General features: G+C 41.4%; 1 protein-coding gene across 1 annotated transcript in view; it reads left to right on the forward strand.

Moving 5' to 3' along the window:
* gpr34l (G protein-coupled receptor 34 like) overlaps positions 1-13,706 on the forward strand; it is a 471,084-nt gene that overhangs the window by 361,854 nt on the left and 95,524 nt on the right. The window lies entirely within an intron of this gene.

The raw sequence follows: 13,706 nt of genomic DNA on the forward strand, positions 1-13,706 counted from the left end.
AGGAGTAGACTGTCTACGTCCACACTAATAGATTTTCCCCCTTTCTGAATTTACAGGTTGTTGAGGTTTTTTTTTTTTTTAATATAAAAAACAGTCCAGGGTAAGTTCACACCTAAACTTTTATTTTAGCTCATGTCCTTGGCACGGTCGATAAACTGTAACAAAAGCACAAATAAAAACAAGCAAAATTATAGATGTTTCACCTGCTCACTACTTCTGCTGCCCATCTCTCTCCACTTGTTGAAGGATATTGAGGTAATACGTAAGTGTCAGTTTCCCAGCTCATGAAGCGCATTTACCACTTGGCACTTAATTTTGAGCTGAAGAGTAACACGAGGACTTTAGCTCCTGGTCACAGTTGGGAGTATAAAGCCTTTGGTGCCATTCCTGTGACTGCAACAACAAATTCTCCCAGGTTTAGGATGTACCGAACTTAATTTTAGCTGGGTGTTGGGCCATCTTTACAGCTTTCTGTAATTATCCAAATTCTAAAAATCCAGTAACCCCAAGATTTCCACTCGAGTGTTGTGGAGGCACTGATCGAGTTGTGTAGTATACACTCGTTTGAATCACTTTAATTCCCATTAATTCAAGCACAAACCTCACATGGCCTTAATACTCTGACATGGCTTTACTACTTCATGGGCCACACCCTGTCCCAAGTTTGCTGATAAGTGACTCAACACTTGCCCATCTTCTCTAAAGCCTACTGGTTGGAAAAGGAGGAAGGTATTTATTCACCACCTTAGTTTTATAATTATGGCACTTGTATTCTACTGTATCTCCAACCACATCAGTGGGTGTGTGTTTGAAACCCTGGTAAATATACCTACAGATAAGGTCTTGCTGGCTCAGTATCTGGGTATAGGCCTGATGTGAGAGGTCAGAGACCTGGTTGAGCTCCATTTTCAAACTTCAAATATCTAGGTTTTGTGCAACCCAAACAGACCAGCCCTGTCCTGCCCTTGTGGGTTGCTGTGAACCCTGTGGAAGATATGGGAGAATAACACCGTAGTGTTGTGGAAGGAACCTGGACGTGGAGCTCCAAACATATATTTGTACACCTCTTCATCATTTTGGGGATGATGTACTGGCTAGTGAGCGGGAGTTTATTCGTGGGGTAATGCAGATGAATGGGTGAAGAGGCTTGATCCCATGTTAAATTGATCTCCATGCAGCACCCAGGTTTTTGGAAAAAAGATAATCTCAGAGTTTCTTTTGCGATATATATTTTTAAACTGTAGTGAATGATCAGACAGCAGCAAAAATACAAAAAAACCCACCAAGGACTAAATATTTCTCTGATACTTACTGACTTATGGTCCTGTCATCTCTGATTAAGGGTGGAGTAAGTAAGTAGTCTGTAGCGGGTAAAGAGTTTCACCATGGCAAGGCTGCTGACCTCTCCACGGCTAGCAGGTAGGCTGCCCAATTCCGTACCTGCATCCTTCATCCAATAATCACACGGAGTGGAATCACAGGGAGACACATCACCATGTATAATCTGGAGAAGTGGTCAAAAGGGGGTAGAATCAGTGGGCTTGACTTAAACTGACCCAGGCAGGCTGGCCACTTCTGACTTGTGTCCTCTATGGGAAGACGGTAGTCTCTGTGCCCTTGGCTGTTCCGGCTGTTGTCCAGGTGTTGTAAACTGAAGCCTCAACGCCCTCTAGGTAGCTTGCCCAATACCTAGTTTTCCATATTCTGACGGTTGGCCTCCAGATTCTCTTGGTGTTGGTGTAGGTAGCACGTAATGGCTCATCCCAGTCAATCAGCAATATGGTACTTCCATGCTTCTCTCGTGTGTGTGTGCTAGCGTGCCACGAACATCAGCATAGTTGTTGGGACATGGAGCCCGGTGGACTGATTTTTGTCAGGCCCCTAACCTAAGACCAACTCTGGCATGGTTGAACCTGCTGGGGACCTGAAGGCCCCCGCCAGCACGAGCCCTTGGGGTCATAGGAGGCACGCAAGCTGCTACACCACGACAAGGTAACAGTCCAGTAGTAGCATTTCTCTGTTATAATTAAATAAACGCTCTCACATATTTTGTTCAGCACCATTAATTCCTTCATCAATCCCTATGTCTCTCATGATGTTGAAACATCTCCTGATATTTGTGAGAATTTTTGAAGTTTTTCAGTGAAAAAATTGAAATCATTAGATCACAGTTTACCCCTGCTTTCTTTGACCACTTTCTTTGATCTGTTTGACCACTCGATCACCAGAGGTACTTTTAACCAATTTCAACAGGTTTCTCTTTCTGAGTCGAAGACATAGTTATTGCACTTGAAATCCACAATGTCCCCCTTTGACGTTGTCCCCTTTTGTATCATAAAGGATACATTTGATACAATTGGCTGTAGCATTCAAATTATAATTAATTCCTGCTTCGCCTCCAGTATTGCCCCTGCATGTTTTAAACTTGCAGATGTCCACCTTTTACTCAAAAAACACCTTGATGTGATGCAGTTTTCACTTTAAAGGACATTAGTGCTACCTTTTGATACCGTGACTCATAACATCCCTGTGAATCACCTTGAACATTGGGTTGGCTTAAAGGGTAAAGCACTGCACTGGTTCAACTCCTAACTTAAACATATAGGACCTTCTCAGTGGCTTTGGGCCATTCCTTCTCATCCTCTTCTCCTGTGACTTGTGGGGTCCCTCTGGGGTCCATCCTGGGGCTTGTTCTCTTTTGTTTGTCCATGCTCCTACTTGGTAACAAGGAAATATAACATCTCAACTTCATTTCTATGCTGATGATTCACAGCTGTATCTCCGACTAAATTCCAGTGATTCCATACAGCTGCTCCTGGACTGTCTCGAAGACATTAAAGATTGGATGGCAAATAACATCCTTCAGCTTAATAGTGATAAAAATGATGTCATCTTTTGTCCTTCCAAGTCCAGAAGCTTTCTTACCCCTTATTTTAATTCACATGCAAAAAACCTGGGTGTTATTCTTGATTGTGAGCTCTGCTTTGACAAACAATTTCTGTTGTTAACAATTGCTACTACCAGTTAAAAACTAATTTGAAACTCAAATAATTTCTTTCTTTCCATGATCTGGAAAAATTCATATTACATCATGACTGGGATATTGCAATTCCGTAGATAACTTTGGCTAATAGGTAGCTAATAATTGCTGAATGCTGAAGAAGTGGTGTAGTGTAACTAGCTAGAACCTTAGCTAAATGAGTACTCAATGTTTAAAATCATTGCAGAAAACTAGTTATTAAAGTAGAACATAAACCTTTTTACTTGTTTGGCCATTCTCTAAAAGCATCTGTATTTATTTATCGGATTTGTATTTTAGGATTCTGATTGTTCTCACATCTGTGACCCATAATTATTTTAATTTCTGTTTTAAGGCAAATCTAATTCAAAGAAAAAAAAGATTTTTAAAAAAATATTAAACAAACAACAGAAAAGGATTTTTTAATGTGGCGTGTATGCAATACAAATACACTAAATTCATATTCAAGTACTTTTGTTAGCTTTCACTCAAGTTTCACTTACTATCAGCTGGAGGTGTATCTGAAAGAAAACCACTTGTATGATTATCAATCTGGCTTCCGTTCGTCCTTTTCGACCGATACATGCTTGATACACTTGACCGACTTCATTAGAAAACAAATGGGCAAGGGTTTTTATACTGGCATGGTGCTTCTCGACCTTCAAAAGGCATTTGATACTGTTGATCACAATATTATTTTGATGAAATTGTGGTCAATAGGCCTTAATGCATCTTCTGTGCAATGGTTCAGTTCATATTTGTCCGGACGTAGTCAGGTGGTTGATGTAAGTGGTGTTCTTTTAGACTCCAAAGATATAGTATGTGGTGTCCCTCAAGGGTCAGTACTGGGGCCTCTTCTCTTTTTGGTGTATGTGAATGATATGGAAAGGGCCGTGTCTTGTAAACTTTTTTTTTTTATGCTGATGGCTCGGCTCTGATGGTGTCTGGAAAATCAGTTGATACGATTGAAGCAAAGTTCAGCTCTGAACTGGAAAAGGTGAAGGAATGGCTAATTGACAACCAACTTTCTCTTAATTGGGGCAAAATGGAATCTATTCTCTTTGGAAGTAGAAAGAATATTAGGAAGAGGTCCCAGATGAATACAGTGCTCACCGTAAATGAGTACACCCTCTTTGAAAAGTAACATTTTAAACAATATCTCAATGAATACAAACAATTTCCAAAATGTTGACAAGACAAAGTTTAATATAACATCTGTTTAACTTGTACAACCCCAATTCCAAAAAAGTTGGGACAAAGTACAAATTGTAAATAAAAACGGAATGCACTGATGTGGAAGTTTCAAAATTCCATATTTTATTCAGAATAGAACATAGATGACACATCAAATGTTTAAACTGAGAAAATGTATCATTTAAAGAGAAAAATTAGGTGATTTTAAATTTCATGACAACAACATATCTCAAAGTTGGGACAAGGCCATGTTTCCCACTGTGAGACATCCTCTTTTCTCTTTACAACAGTCTGTAAACGTCTGGGGACTGAGGAGACAAGTTGCTCAAGTTTAGGGATAGGAATGTTAACCCATTCTTGTCTAATGTAGGATTCTAGTTGCTTAACTGTCTTGGGTCTTTTTTGTCGTATCTTCCGTTTTATGATGCGCCAAATGTTTTCTATGGGTGAAAGATCTGGACTGCAGGCTGGCCAGTTCAGTACCCGGACCCTTCTTCTACGCAGCCATGATGCTGTAATTGATGCAGTATGTGGTTTGGCATTGTCATGTTGGAAAATGAAAGGTCTTCCCTGAAAGAGACGTCGTCTGGATGGGAGCATATGTTGCTCTAGAACCTGGATATACCTTTCAGCATTGATGGTGTCTTTCCAGATGTGTAAGCTGCCCATGCCACACACACTAATGCAACCCCATACCATCAGAGATGCAGGCTTCTGAACTGAGCGCTGATAACAACTTGGGTCATCCTTCTCCTCTTTAGTCCGAATGACACGGCGTCCCTGATTTCCATAAAGAACTTCAAATTTTGATTCGTCTGACCACAGAACAGTTTTCCACTTTGCCACAGTCCATTTTAAATGAGCCTTCTGGATCGTGTTTAGATACGGCTTCTTCTTTGAACTATAGAGTTTTAGCTGGCAACGGCGACTGGCACGGTGAATTGTGTTCACAGATAATGTTCTCTGGAAATATTCCTGAGCCCATTTTGTGATTTCCAATACAGAAGCATGCCTGTATGTGATGCAGTGCCGTCTAAGGGCCCGAAGATCACGGGCACCCAGTATGGTTTTCCGGCCTTGACCCTTACGCACAGAGATTCTTCCAGATTCTCTGAATCTTTTGATGATATTATGCACTGTAGATGATGAGATGTTCAAACTCTTTGCAATTTTACACTGTCGAACTCCTTTCTGATATTGCTCCACTATTTGTCGGCGCAGAATTAGGGGGATTGGTGATCCTCTTCCCATCTTTACTTCTGAGAGCCGCTGCCACTCCAAGATGCTCTTTTTATACCCAGTCATGTTAATTACCTATTGCCAATTGACCTAATGAGTTGCAGTTTGGTCCTCCAGCTGTTCCTTTTTTGTACCTTTAACTTTTCCAGCCTCTTATTGCCCCTGTCCCAACTTTTTTGAGATGTGTTACTGTCATGAAATTTCAAAATGTCTCACTTTCGACATTTGATATGTTATCTATGTTCTATTGTGAATACAATATCAGTTTTTGAGATTTGTAAATTATTGCATTCTGTTTTTATTTACAATTTGTACTTTGTCCCAACTTTTTTGGAATCAGGGTTGTAACATGAAAGTAAGGTTAATAATATAACTTAGATTATACATTTTTCAGTTTTACTCAAATTAGGGTGGTGCAAAAATGAGTACACCCCACAACAAAAACTACTACATCTAGTACTTTGTATGGCCTCCATGATTATTAATGACAGCACCAAGTCTTCTCGGCATGGAATGAACAAGTTGGTGACATTTTGCAACATCAATCTTTTTCCATTCTTCAACAATGACCTCTTTTAGTGACTGGATGCTGGATGGAGAGTGATGCTCAACTTGTCTCTTCAGAATTCCCCAAAGAAAATAATTTATTTATACCACAAAGGTGAAGGCTACAAGAAGATCAGCAAAGCTTTACTTATCAGTCAGAATACTGTAGCAAAAGTGGTACCAAAATTTAAGAAAGCTGGAACTGCAACCATCTCACAGAGACATCCAGGTCGTCCACGGAAGTTAACACCTCGACAGGAGTGTCTTCTGACGAGAAGGGTTGAAGAAAATCGGCATGCAAGTTCACTGCAGTTATCTAAAGAAGTAGAAAGCCAAACTGGGGTGACTATTTCCCGTGACACAATATGGCGTACACTGCGGAGGAATGGCATGCATGGATGCCATCCACGAAAGAAGCCTCTCCTAAAGCCCAGGCACAAAAAAGCCCGCCTAGAGTTTGTCAGGGCCCATGCTGACAAAGATGAAGACTACTGGGACTCTATACTCTGGAGTAATGAGACCAAGATAAATGTTTTTGGAACTGATGGCTTCAAAACTGTATGGCATTGCAAAGGTGAGGAATACAAAGAAAACTGCATGGTGCCTACAGTGAAACATGGTGGTGGCAGTGTCCTTATGTGGGGCTGCATGAGTGCTGCTGGTGTCGGGGAGTTGCATTTCATTGATGGCATCATGAATTCACAGATGTATTGCTCTATACTGAAAGAGAAGATGCTACCATCACTCCGTGCCCTTGGTCTTCATGCACTTTTCCAACATGGCTAAACACACATCTAAGGCCACTGTTGGATTTCTGAAGAAGAACAGGGTGAAAGTGATTTCAGTGGCCAAGTATGTCTCCTGATCTGAACCCAATCGAACACCTATGGGGAATTCTGAAGAGACAAGTTGAGCGTCACTCTCCATCCAGCATCCAGTCACTAAAAGAGGTCGTTGTTGAAGAATGGAAAAAGATTGATGTAAAATGTCGCCAACTTGTTCATTCCATGCCTAGAAGACTTGGTGCTGTCATTAAAAATCATGGAGGCCATACAAAGTACTAGATGTAGTAGTTTTTGTTGTGGGGTGTACTCATTTTTGCACCACCCTAATTTGAGTAAAACTGAAAAAATGTGTAATCCAAGTTATATTATTAACCTTACTTTCATGTTATAAGTTAAACAGATGTTATATTAAACTTTGTCTTGTCAATATTTTGGAAATTGTTTGTGTTCATTGAGATATTGTTTAAAATGTTACTTTTCAAAGGGGGTGCACTCATTTATGCTGAGCACTTAGATTAGATAGAACTTTATTGATCCCTTTGGGAGGGTTCCCTCAGGGAAATTAAAAAGATACAGTCCACAGCCTGGTAAAAAGCAGCCAAAGTAGAGTCCAAAGTAGCGTGTTTAAAGTCCCCAGAAATGATGATAAATGCCTCAGGGTGCTGTGTCTGCAGCTTTGCTGTGACAGAGTGAATCCTCTCACATGCAGCGGCTGCGTCTGCCCTCAGAGGGATGTAAACACAGATGGTGATGCTAGCAGCTCCATGTCCGGGCAACATAAGACTGTCTTTATGGAGAAATGTCCCGGGTTACACCAGCGGTTGTTCACGTAAATGATGAGTCCCCCACCTTTGCCTTTCCCATATGCTTTAGTGTCTTTGTTGGCTCTCACAGCAGTGAATCCCCGCAGGTCCACGTTAGCATCCGGTACGAGGTGTGTTAGCCATGTCTCCGTAAAAATAAATAAGCTGCTCTCCCGGTAAATCCGCTGGTTGTTCAGTGCGGATAGCTCATCGGCCTTATTCGGCAGCGAGTTCAAATTCCCCATGATAATGGAGGAAATTGATGGTTTGTAGCGCTGCTGATTGTCCGCTAGCCTAGCCTTTAGCTTAGCCCCGGCTTTGCAACCCCTGGGTTTCCTCCTCAGCTTGGCCGGAATGGGGTGTCGTATCCAGGCTCGTACCATTGTTTTCAGGGCCAGCAGCTCCTCTCTCAAATAAGCGAGAAAACTGGCTCCTGGTTGTGTGTTAAAGTTAAAAATATCCATGGGATATGAAGAAAAACACACTATGTCTTTGTAAGAAGAGCAGAAAAGTAAAAAGCTGGAAAAAAGAGGTTTAAAGAACTAAAAACTACAGAGCTACTGGAGAAGCAGCTGTCTCACACAGCACCCAAGGTCACGTTTTCTTTACATTTTACTTCACATGTATCGAGGGATATACGGCGTGTCAGGGCTTGAGATCTTGGGACCTGTCAAACACATTAAATGTATATACGGTACAACCCTGCTTAGCTGATTCCATGTGTGTAGCTTATGGAATCTTTCTCCTACAGTAGCCAGTACTCTTCTAAATATCATACATGTCAACCCCTTTGGGCGTCCACCTGTAGTATCAGAGGAAGAAATCCATAAAATCAACATAAAATCCTTATAGCCTTCGAATCGCGCCAAACTTTTATTTTGATGTACATTTGTACAATACACATTTACTGCTATCCTATTGTTCACAAGGTAGGCTGCTCCCACTCCAAAGGAAAATACTTTTTACAGACTCAGGGAAAACACTCAAACTCCATGGTCTGTGCACTGTCAGTCAAAGTGTCGGCTGCTCCCATTTCAATGGGATACTTTTCACAGAGACCATTTTTGTCCACAGTCAACTTTTCATATAGCCAGAGAAAGCACTCAAACTTCACCATTTTTGTCCACAGTCAGTCATGTTTACATATGATCTTGATTATAATCACTGGCAGCCTTCTTTGCCAGCTGTAACTGCCTTTCTGTGGGGGTGATGTCGCAACAGAAGTCTGTTCAGTTTGCATTGCAGTACTGCAGTAAGGGTGTCTGTGCTAGGGTGACCATTTCCATAACACCAAAAAGGAGGACATTATTTGGACGGGGGGGTCTGGGGGCCCTCCCCCAGAAAATTTTGTATTTCTTAGATGCAATTTCCTGCATTCTAATCAATTTTAGGGTGAATAATGGCAAATCCCATCTGATTCATAGCCCTCAAATTTTTATGTAAACCACAGTGGCAAGATTGAGAATGGATTATTTTTATGCAAGTCACTCAAGTTTGGTGAAATCAACATCGCAATTTTGTAGGGTTAAAGATTATGATTGTGGGGAAAAAAGAGTAAGGTCAAAGCATTCATAGTATTTATTATAATTCATGTATTAGCTCTTAATTGGCTAGAACACACAGTATTTATATTTATTAAAAGCATTGTGGAATTAACAAACCACTGAAATTAAACTTAAGGTGCTGAGTACCAAAAAGCACAACATTTGTAGATTCTCAAAGAACGAATAGGCAACATAACCAGCAACATTATAAAACGTTTTAAAACAGTATATCATGCTTCAGTCTTTCAGTGTCTTCAGAATTCGTAGGTGTCTTTGTGTGTGAGTGAGTGAGTGAGAGAGAACAGTCAGACTCTTTGAAGTAGCCAACAAGGCACGCGCCAGGAAGATCATCAAAGGATAGAGCGCAACGCGTTCTAGAACGCAACGCCTCGCGGTGCGGAGTTCGCATTGCATGCCAAAAAACATCGAGCCATAGACTCTTTATTGTAGATTACTAGTGTGCAGCACAGATCTGCAGTTTCCCTACAAAACGTTATTCTAGAACTCTGCTCTTCCAGTCTGGCAAGTCGATATTATATAATTCCGCTCATCGTCTCTAAAAGGAGGACAAATGTGCATCCGGCTTGATGCTGCGCCAGACGCCGGACAAGACATTGAAAAGACGGACGGTCCGGCCTAAAGACGGACGTCTGGCCACCCTAGTCTGTGCCCAGGTTTTTTCTGCAGTCAGTGTGGATTTTCCTGACCTATGAGAATACCCTCTCACAGTCAGCATTGCTGTGAGGTAGACACAGCAATGCCTCCATAGTTTTTCTCAGGTTTGGAAATCTCTCCTGTCCGCATCTGCGCATGACTGGAAAGAGCGAAGTCTTGCAGTTGCGATACTACTTGAGGCTTGAGGAATAAACATCCGGTTTCACATAGTCTGGGTTATCTGCCCCTGCATACACGCTGTTCTTTGTCTATAAATCGAGCTTTTGTATGTTTTTGCGACGATCAGCTGACGATGTTCAAGTAAGATACACAAAATAAATTTAGGTCAGAAAATACTGAAAATCCGTAAGACTTTGTTTATACGCCCGTACGCCCTTGAAATGAGCTAAAATCCGTATAATTTCCGGACAATCCGTATAGGTTGACATGTATGAAATATATAAATACATAATAGTAATTAGAAAAAAATATGATTTATGTAACAATAGATAGATGAGCATTGATACATGAATCCATGGGTTTAGAAGTTGAAGGTGGCAATTCCATATTTCAATGCAAAATCACTAGCTGCTAAACTTGGTCTACACAGGCTGTGCACTGAAACCGTGCAAGCTCACGCAGCCTGCTGGCGCTTCCGCAGGTGACGTCACGAATCTGGCTCCAGACTCCCTTGGGATTTTTCCAGAAGTGTTTAATTATTATTTTTTTTTCTGCTGTAGACAGATGGCCTTGTGCAAAATTCCCCTTCTGGATGACTGTGTAAAGGGACATACTTTCATATATATATATATGAAATATATATAGTATATAGTATAGAAATATATATAGTGTATATATATATACACTAAGCGGAAAGAGGGAGGCAGAGGGCTAGTGAGCGTCAAGACCACGGTCCAGGATGAAACATCGAAAATCCGAGAATACATCAGAAAGATGGCCCCAAAGGATGAACTGCTAAGTGAATGTCTCAGGCAGCAGAACCCTGATGAGGGTGCAGAGGAGGAGGAGGAACAGACAGCCTGGAGAGACAAACCCCTACATGGCATGTACCACTGTCAGATAGAGGAAGTGGCTGATATCAAGAAATCCTACCAGTGGCTGGATAATGCAGGACTGACAGACAGCACAGAGGCACTAATCATGGCAGCACAAGAACAGGCCATAAGCACAAGAGCCATAGAGGCCAGGATCTACCAGAGTAGATCAGACCCAAGATGCAGACTGTGCAAAGAAGCCCCTGAAACAGTCCAGCACATAGTAGCAGGGTGTAAGATGCTAGCTGGATCAGCGTACATGGAGAGGCACAACCAACTGGCTGGGATAGTATACAGGAACATCTGCAACCAGTATGGAATAGAAATACCCAAGTCCCAATGGGCCATACCACAGAAGGTGGCTGAGAACAACAGGGCCAAGATTCTGTGGGACTTCAGCTTCCAGACTGACAAACAGATCCTGGCTAACCAACCGGACATAGTGGTGGTGGACAAAGAGCAGAAGAGGGTGGTGGTGATAGATGTGGCGATCCCAGCTGACGCCAACATCAGGAAGAAGGAACATGAGAAACTTGAGAAGTATCAAGGGTTGAAAGAGCAGCTGGAACGGATGTGGAAGGTCAAGGGTTGCGTGGTCCCCGTGGTAGTGGGGGCACTTGGGGCAGTAACCCCCAAACTGGGAGAGTGGCTCCAGCAAATCCCAGGAACAACATCTGAAGCCTCAGTCCAGAAGAGCGCAGTCCTAGGAACATCGAAGATACTGCGCAGAACCCTCAAACTCCCAGGCCTCTGGTAGAGGACCCGAGCTTGAGGATGACATGGATACCACCCCCCCCGCCGGGGGTGAGAAGGAGATTTTTTTATATATATATATATATATATATATATATATATATATATATATATATATATATATAAAAATTGGTCCAGAATATGCACTTCAAGAATTTGCAGTGGGTCTTTTAAAACATCCCCAGTGTCTTCAATGCAGGTGGAAATGGGGGAAATGCCATTAAGGATCGGAAGGCTACAATTGATGATGACATATTGGGTAAATCTTCAGGGGCATTAAGACAACCATCCTGCCAAAAGTATTACAAAATATTGTTGGGAACACTATGAATCTAATTTCCTAAATTTTAGATGGATAAGTGATGCTAAAGCAGAGAGTATTGGTTTACATCAGCTACAGTACTGCCCAACAGTCCCATTATCACCAGTCTCACCATGGATATTCCCATTACCAGTAGTAGATTTAAATATTCATCAGGAAATAAGAAAGAAATCAAAGGACACATCAGTGAGGGAAATTGTACAAAATTATTTGGATTTTTTTTATTTTTCTAAATATACGTGTATATTTACAGATGGTTCTAAAGACCCCCAAAAAGGGTGTGCTGGATCAGTAGTGTATATCCCAAAGAAAGGAGTAAGTAGTAAGAAAAGAGTGACCAACAATGTGACGGTGTATACAACAGAATTGGTGGCAATATTATTGGCTCTGAAATGGGTTAAAGAAAATGCAATAAACAAAACAGTTAGATAGTTACTCAGCATTGGAAAGTATTCAATCAGGTAAATCATTTAGAACAGAGATAAATGAAATCTTTATAACTTTGTGTAAAATAGATTCAAAGGGCATTTTAACTAGTTTTCTTTGGGTACCTGCGCATGTTGGTGTGGAGGGAAATGAAAAGGCTGACAAGCTGGCTAAACAATCACTAAATAATATAGAAATAGAACTGTGAATCCCAATTAGTAAGGCAGAGGCTAAGCTTTACATCAAGTCCTATGCAAAGTCAGTCTGGCAGGAATATTGGGATGGCAGTGAAACAGGAAGACATCTATACTACATTGAAAAACAGGTGAATATTGGAAGGACGGGGGCAGGAGTCAGAGAGAAGACATCATGATCACCTGATTAAGAATTGGACATACAGGACTTAACTATTCTCTTAACAAAATAGACAAACACCCAACCAGAAATGGTGAATACTGTAGCCATCCGTAAACAGTAGAGCATGTAATGCTTCATTGTAAGAAATATGAACGTGAAAGAAATGAGCTTTATAGATCTCTCAGAATGGTTAATCATCACAATTTCACTTTACCTGGTTTATTAGGGAGAGCATCAAGTTTGATAACATATTATGTTATCAAATTTCTGAAAGATTCAGAATTAGCTAAAAGAATATAAGGGTTTTTAAAATTATTATTATTAGTAGTAGTAAATTAGCTAGCACTTATGTGTCTGGCCACATCACGATCCCACCAAACAGTTGTTGGGATGCTGCTTCGAGTTTGAGACTTCTCCTACAATTTATACTCCTTAGCTTAGTCACCCCTCTGTATCAGTCCACCAAATACTTTCCTCATGATGGTCTCTCCTTCCAGGAGAACAGCTGCTTGCATCCTTGTAACTACTCTGGAGGCATTTTTCTCATCGATTAACTTCTTAACCACTCTTGTTGCCTTCTCAGCGCCACTGCCAAGACATCCAATAATGACTGGGACACTCTTGACTGCCAGCCCTAGTCTTTTCTCCCTGGTCTTGAAAGCAAGTTGTTGGTACTTATCAAGCTTCTTCCTTGATGCTTGCTCCAGGCTTTCCTCTTGGGGACAGGCCATATAGACAATCCAGATCTTTCTTTCATTTGCATCCTCCAACACGAGATCAGGTCTTCGCGCTGCAGTCTGTTTCCTCATTTTGTCAAAGTCCCAACAGAGTTTGGAACCTTCCTTCTCCAGCACATGACCCTGTTTCCATCTCTCTTTGTACCACACTGTGTTCTCTGGGAGAATGCCTTTTTCGACGGCCCAACTGACTGCTAGGACCATTAGTGCATTATTGTGCCTTCGTAGGTATTCAGTTCCAGTATGGTGGCACGGTGGTGTAGTGGTTAGCA

This window comes from Neoarius graeffei, chromosome 12 (assembly GCF_027579695.1).
Source record: "Neoarius graeffei isolate fNeoGra1 chromosome 12, fNeoGra1.pri, whole genome shotgun sequence".
In the NCBI taxonomy this organism is placed as follows: domain Eukaryota; kingdom Metazoa; phylum Chordata; class Actinopteri; order Siluriformes; family Ariidae; genus Neoarius; species Neoarius graeffei.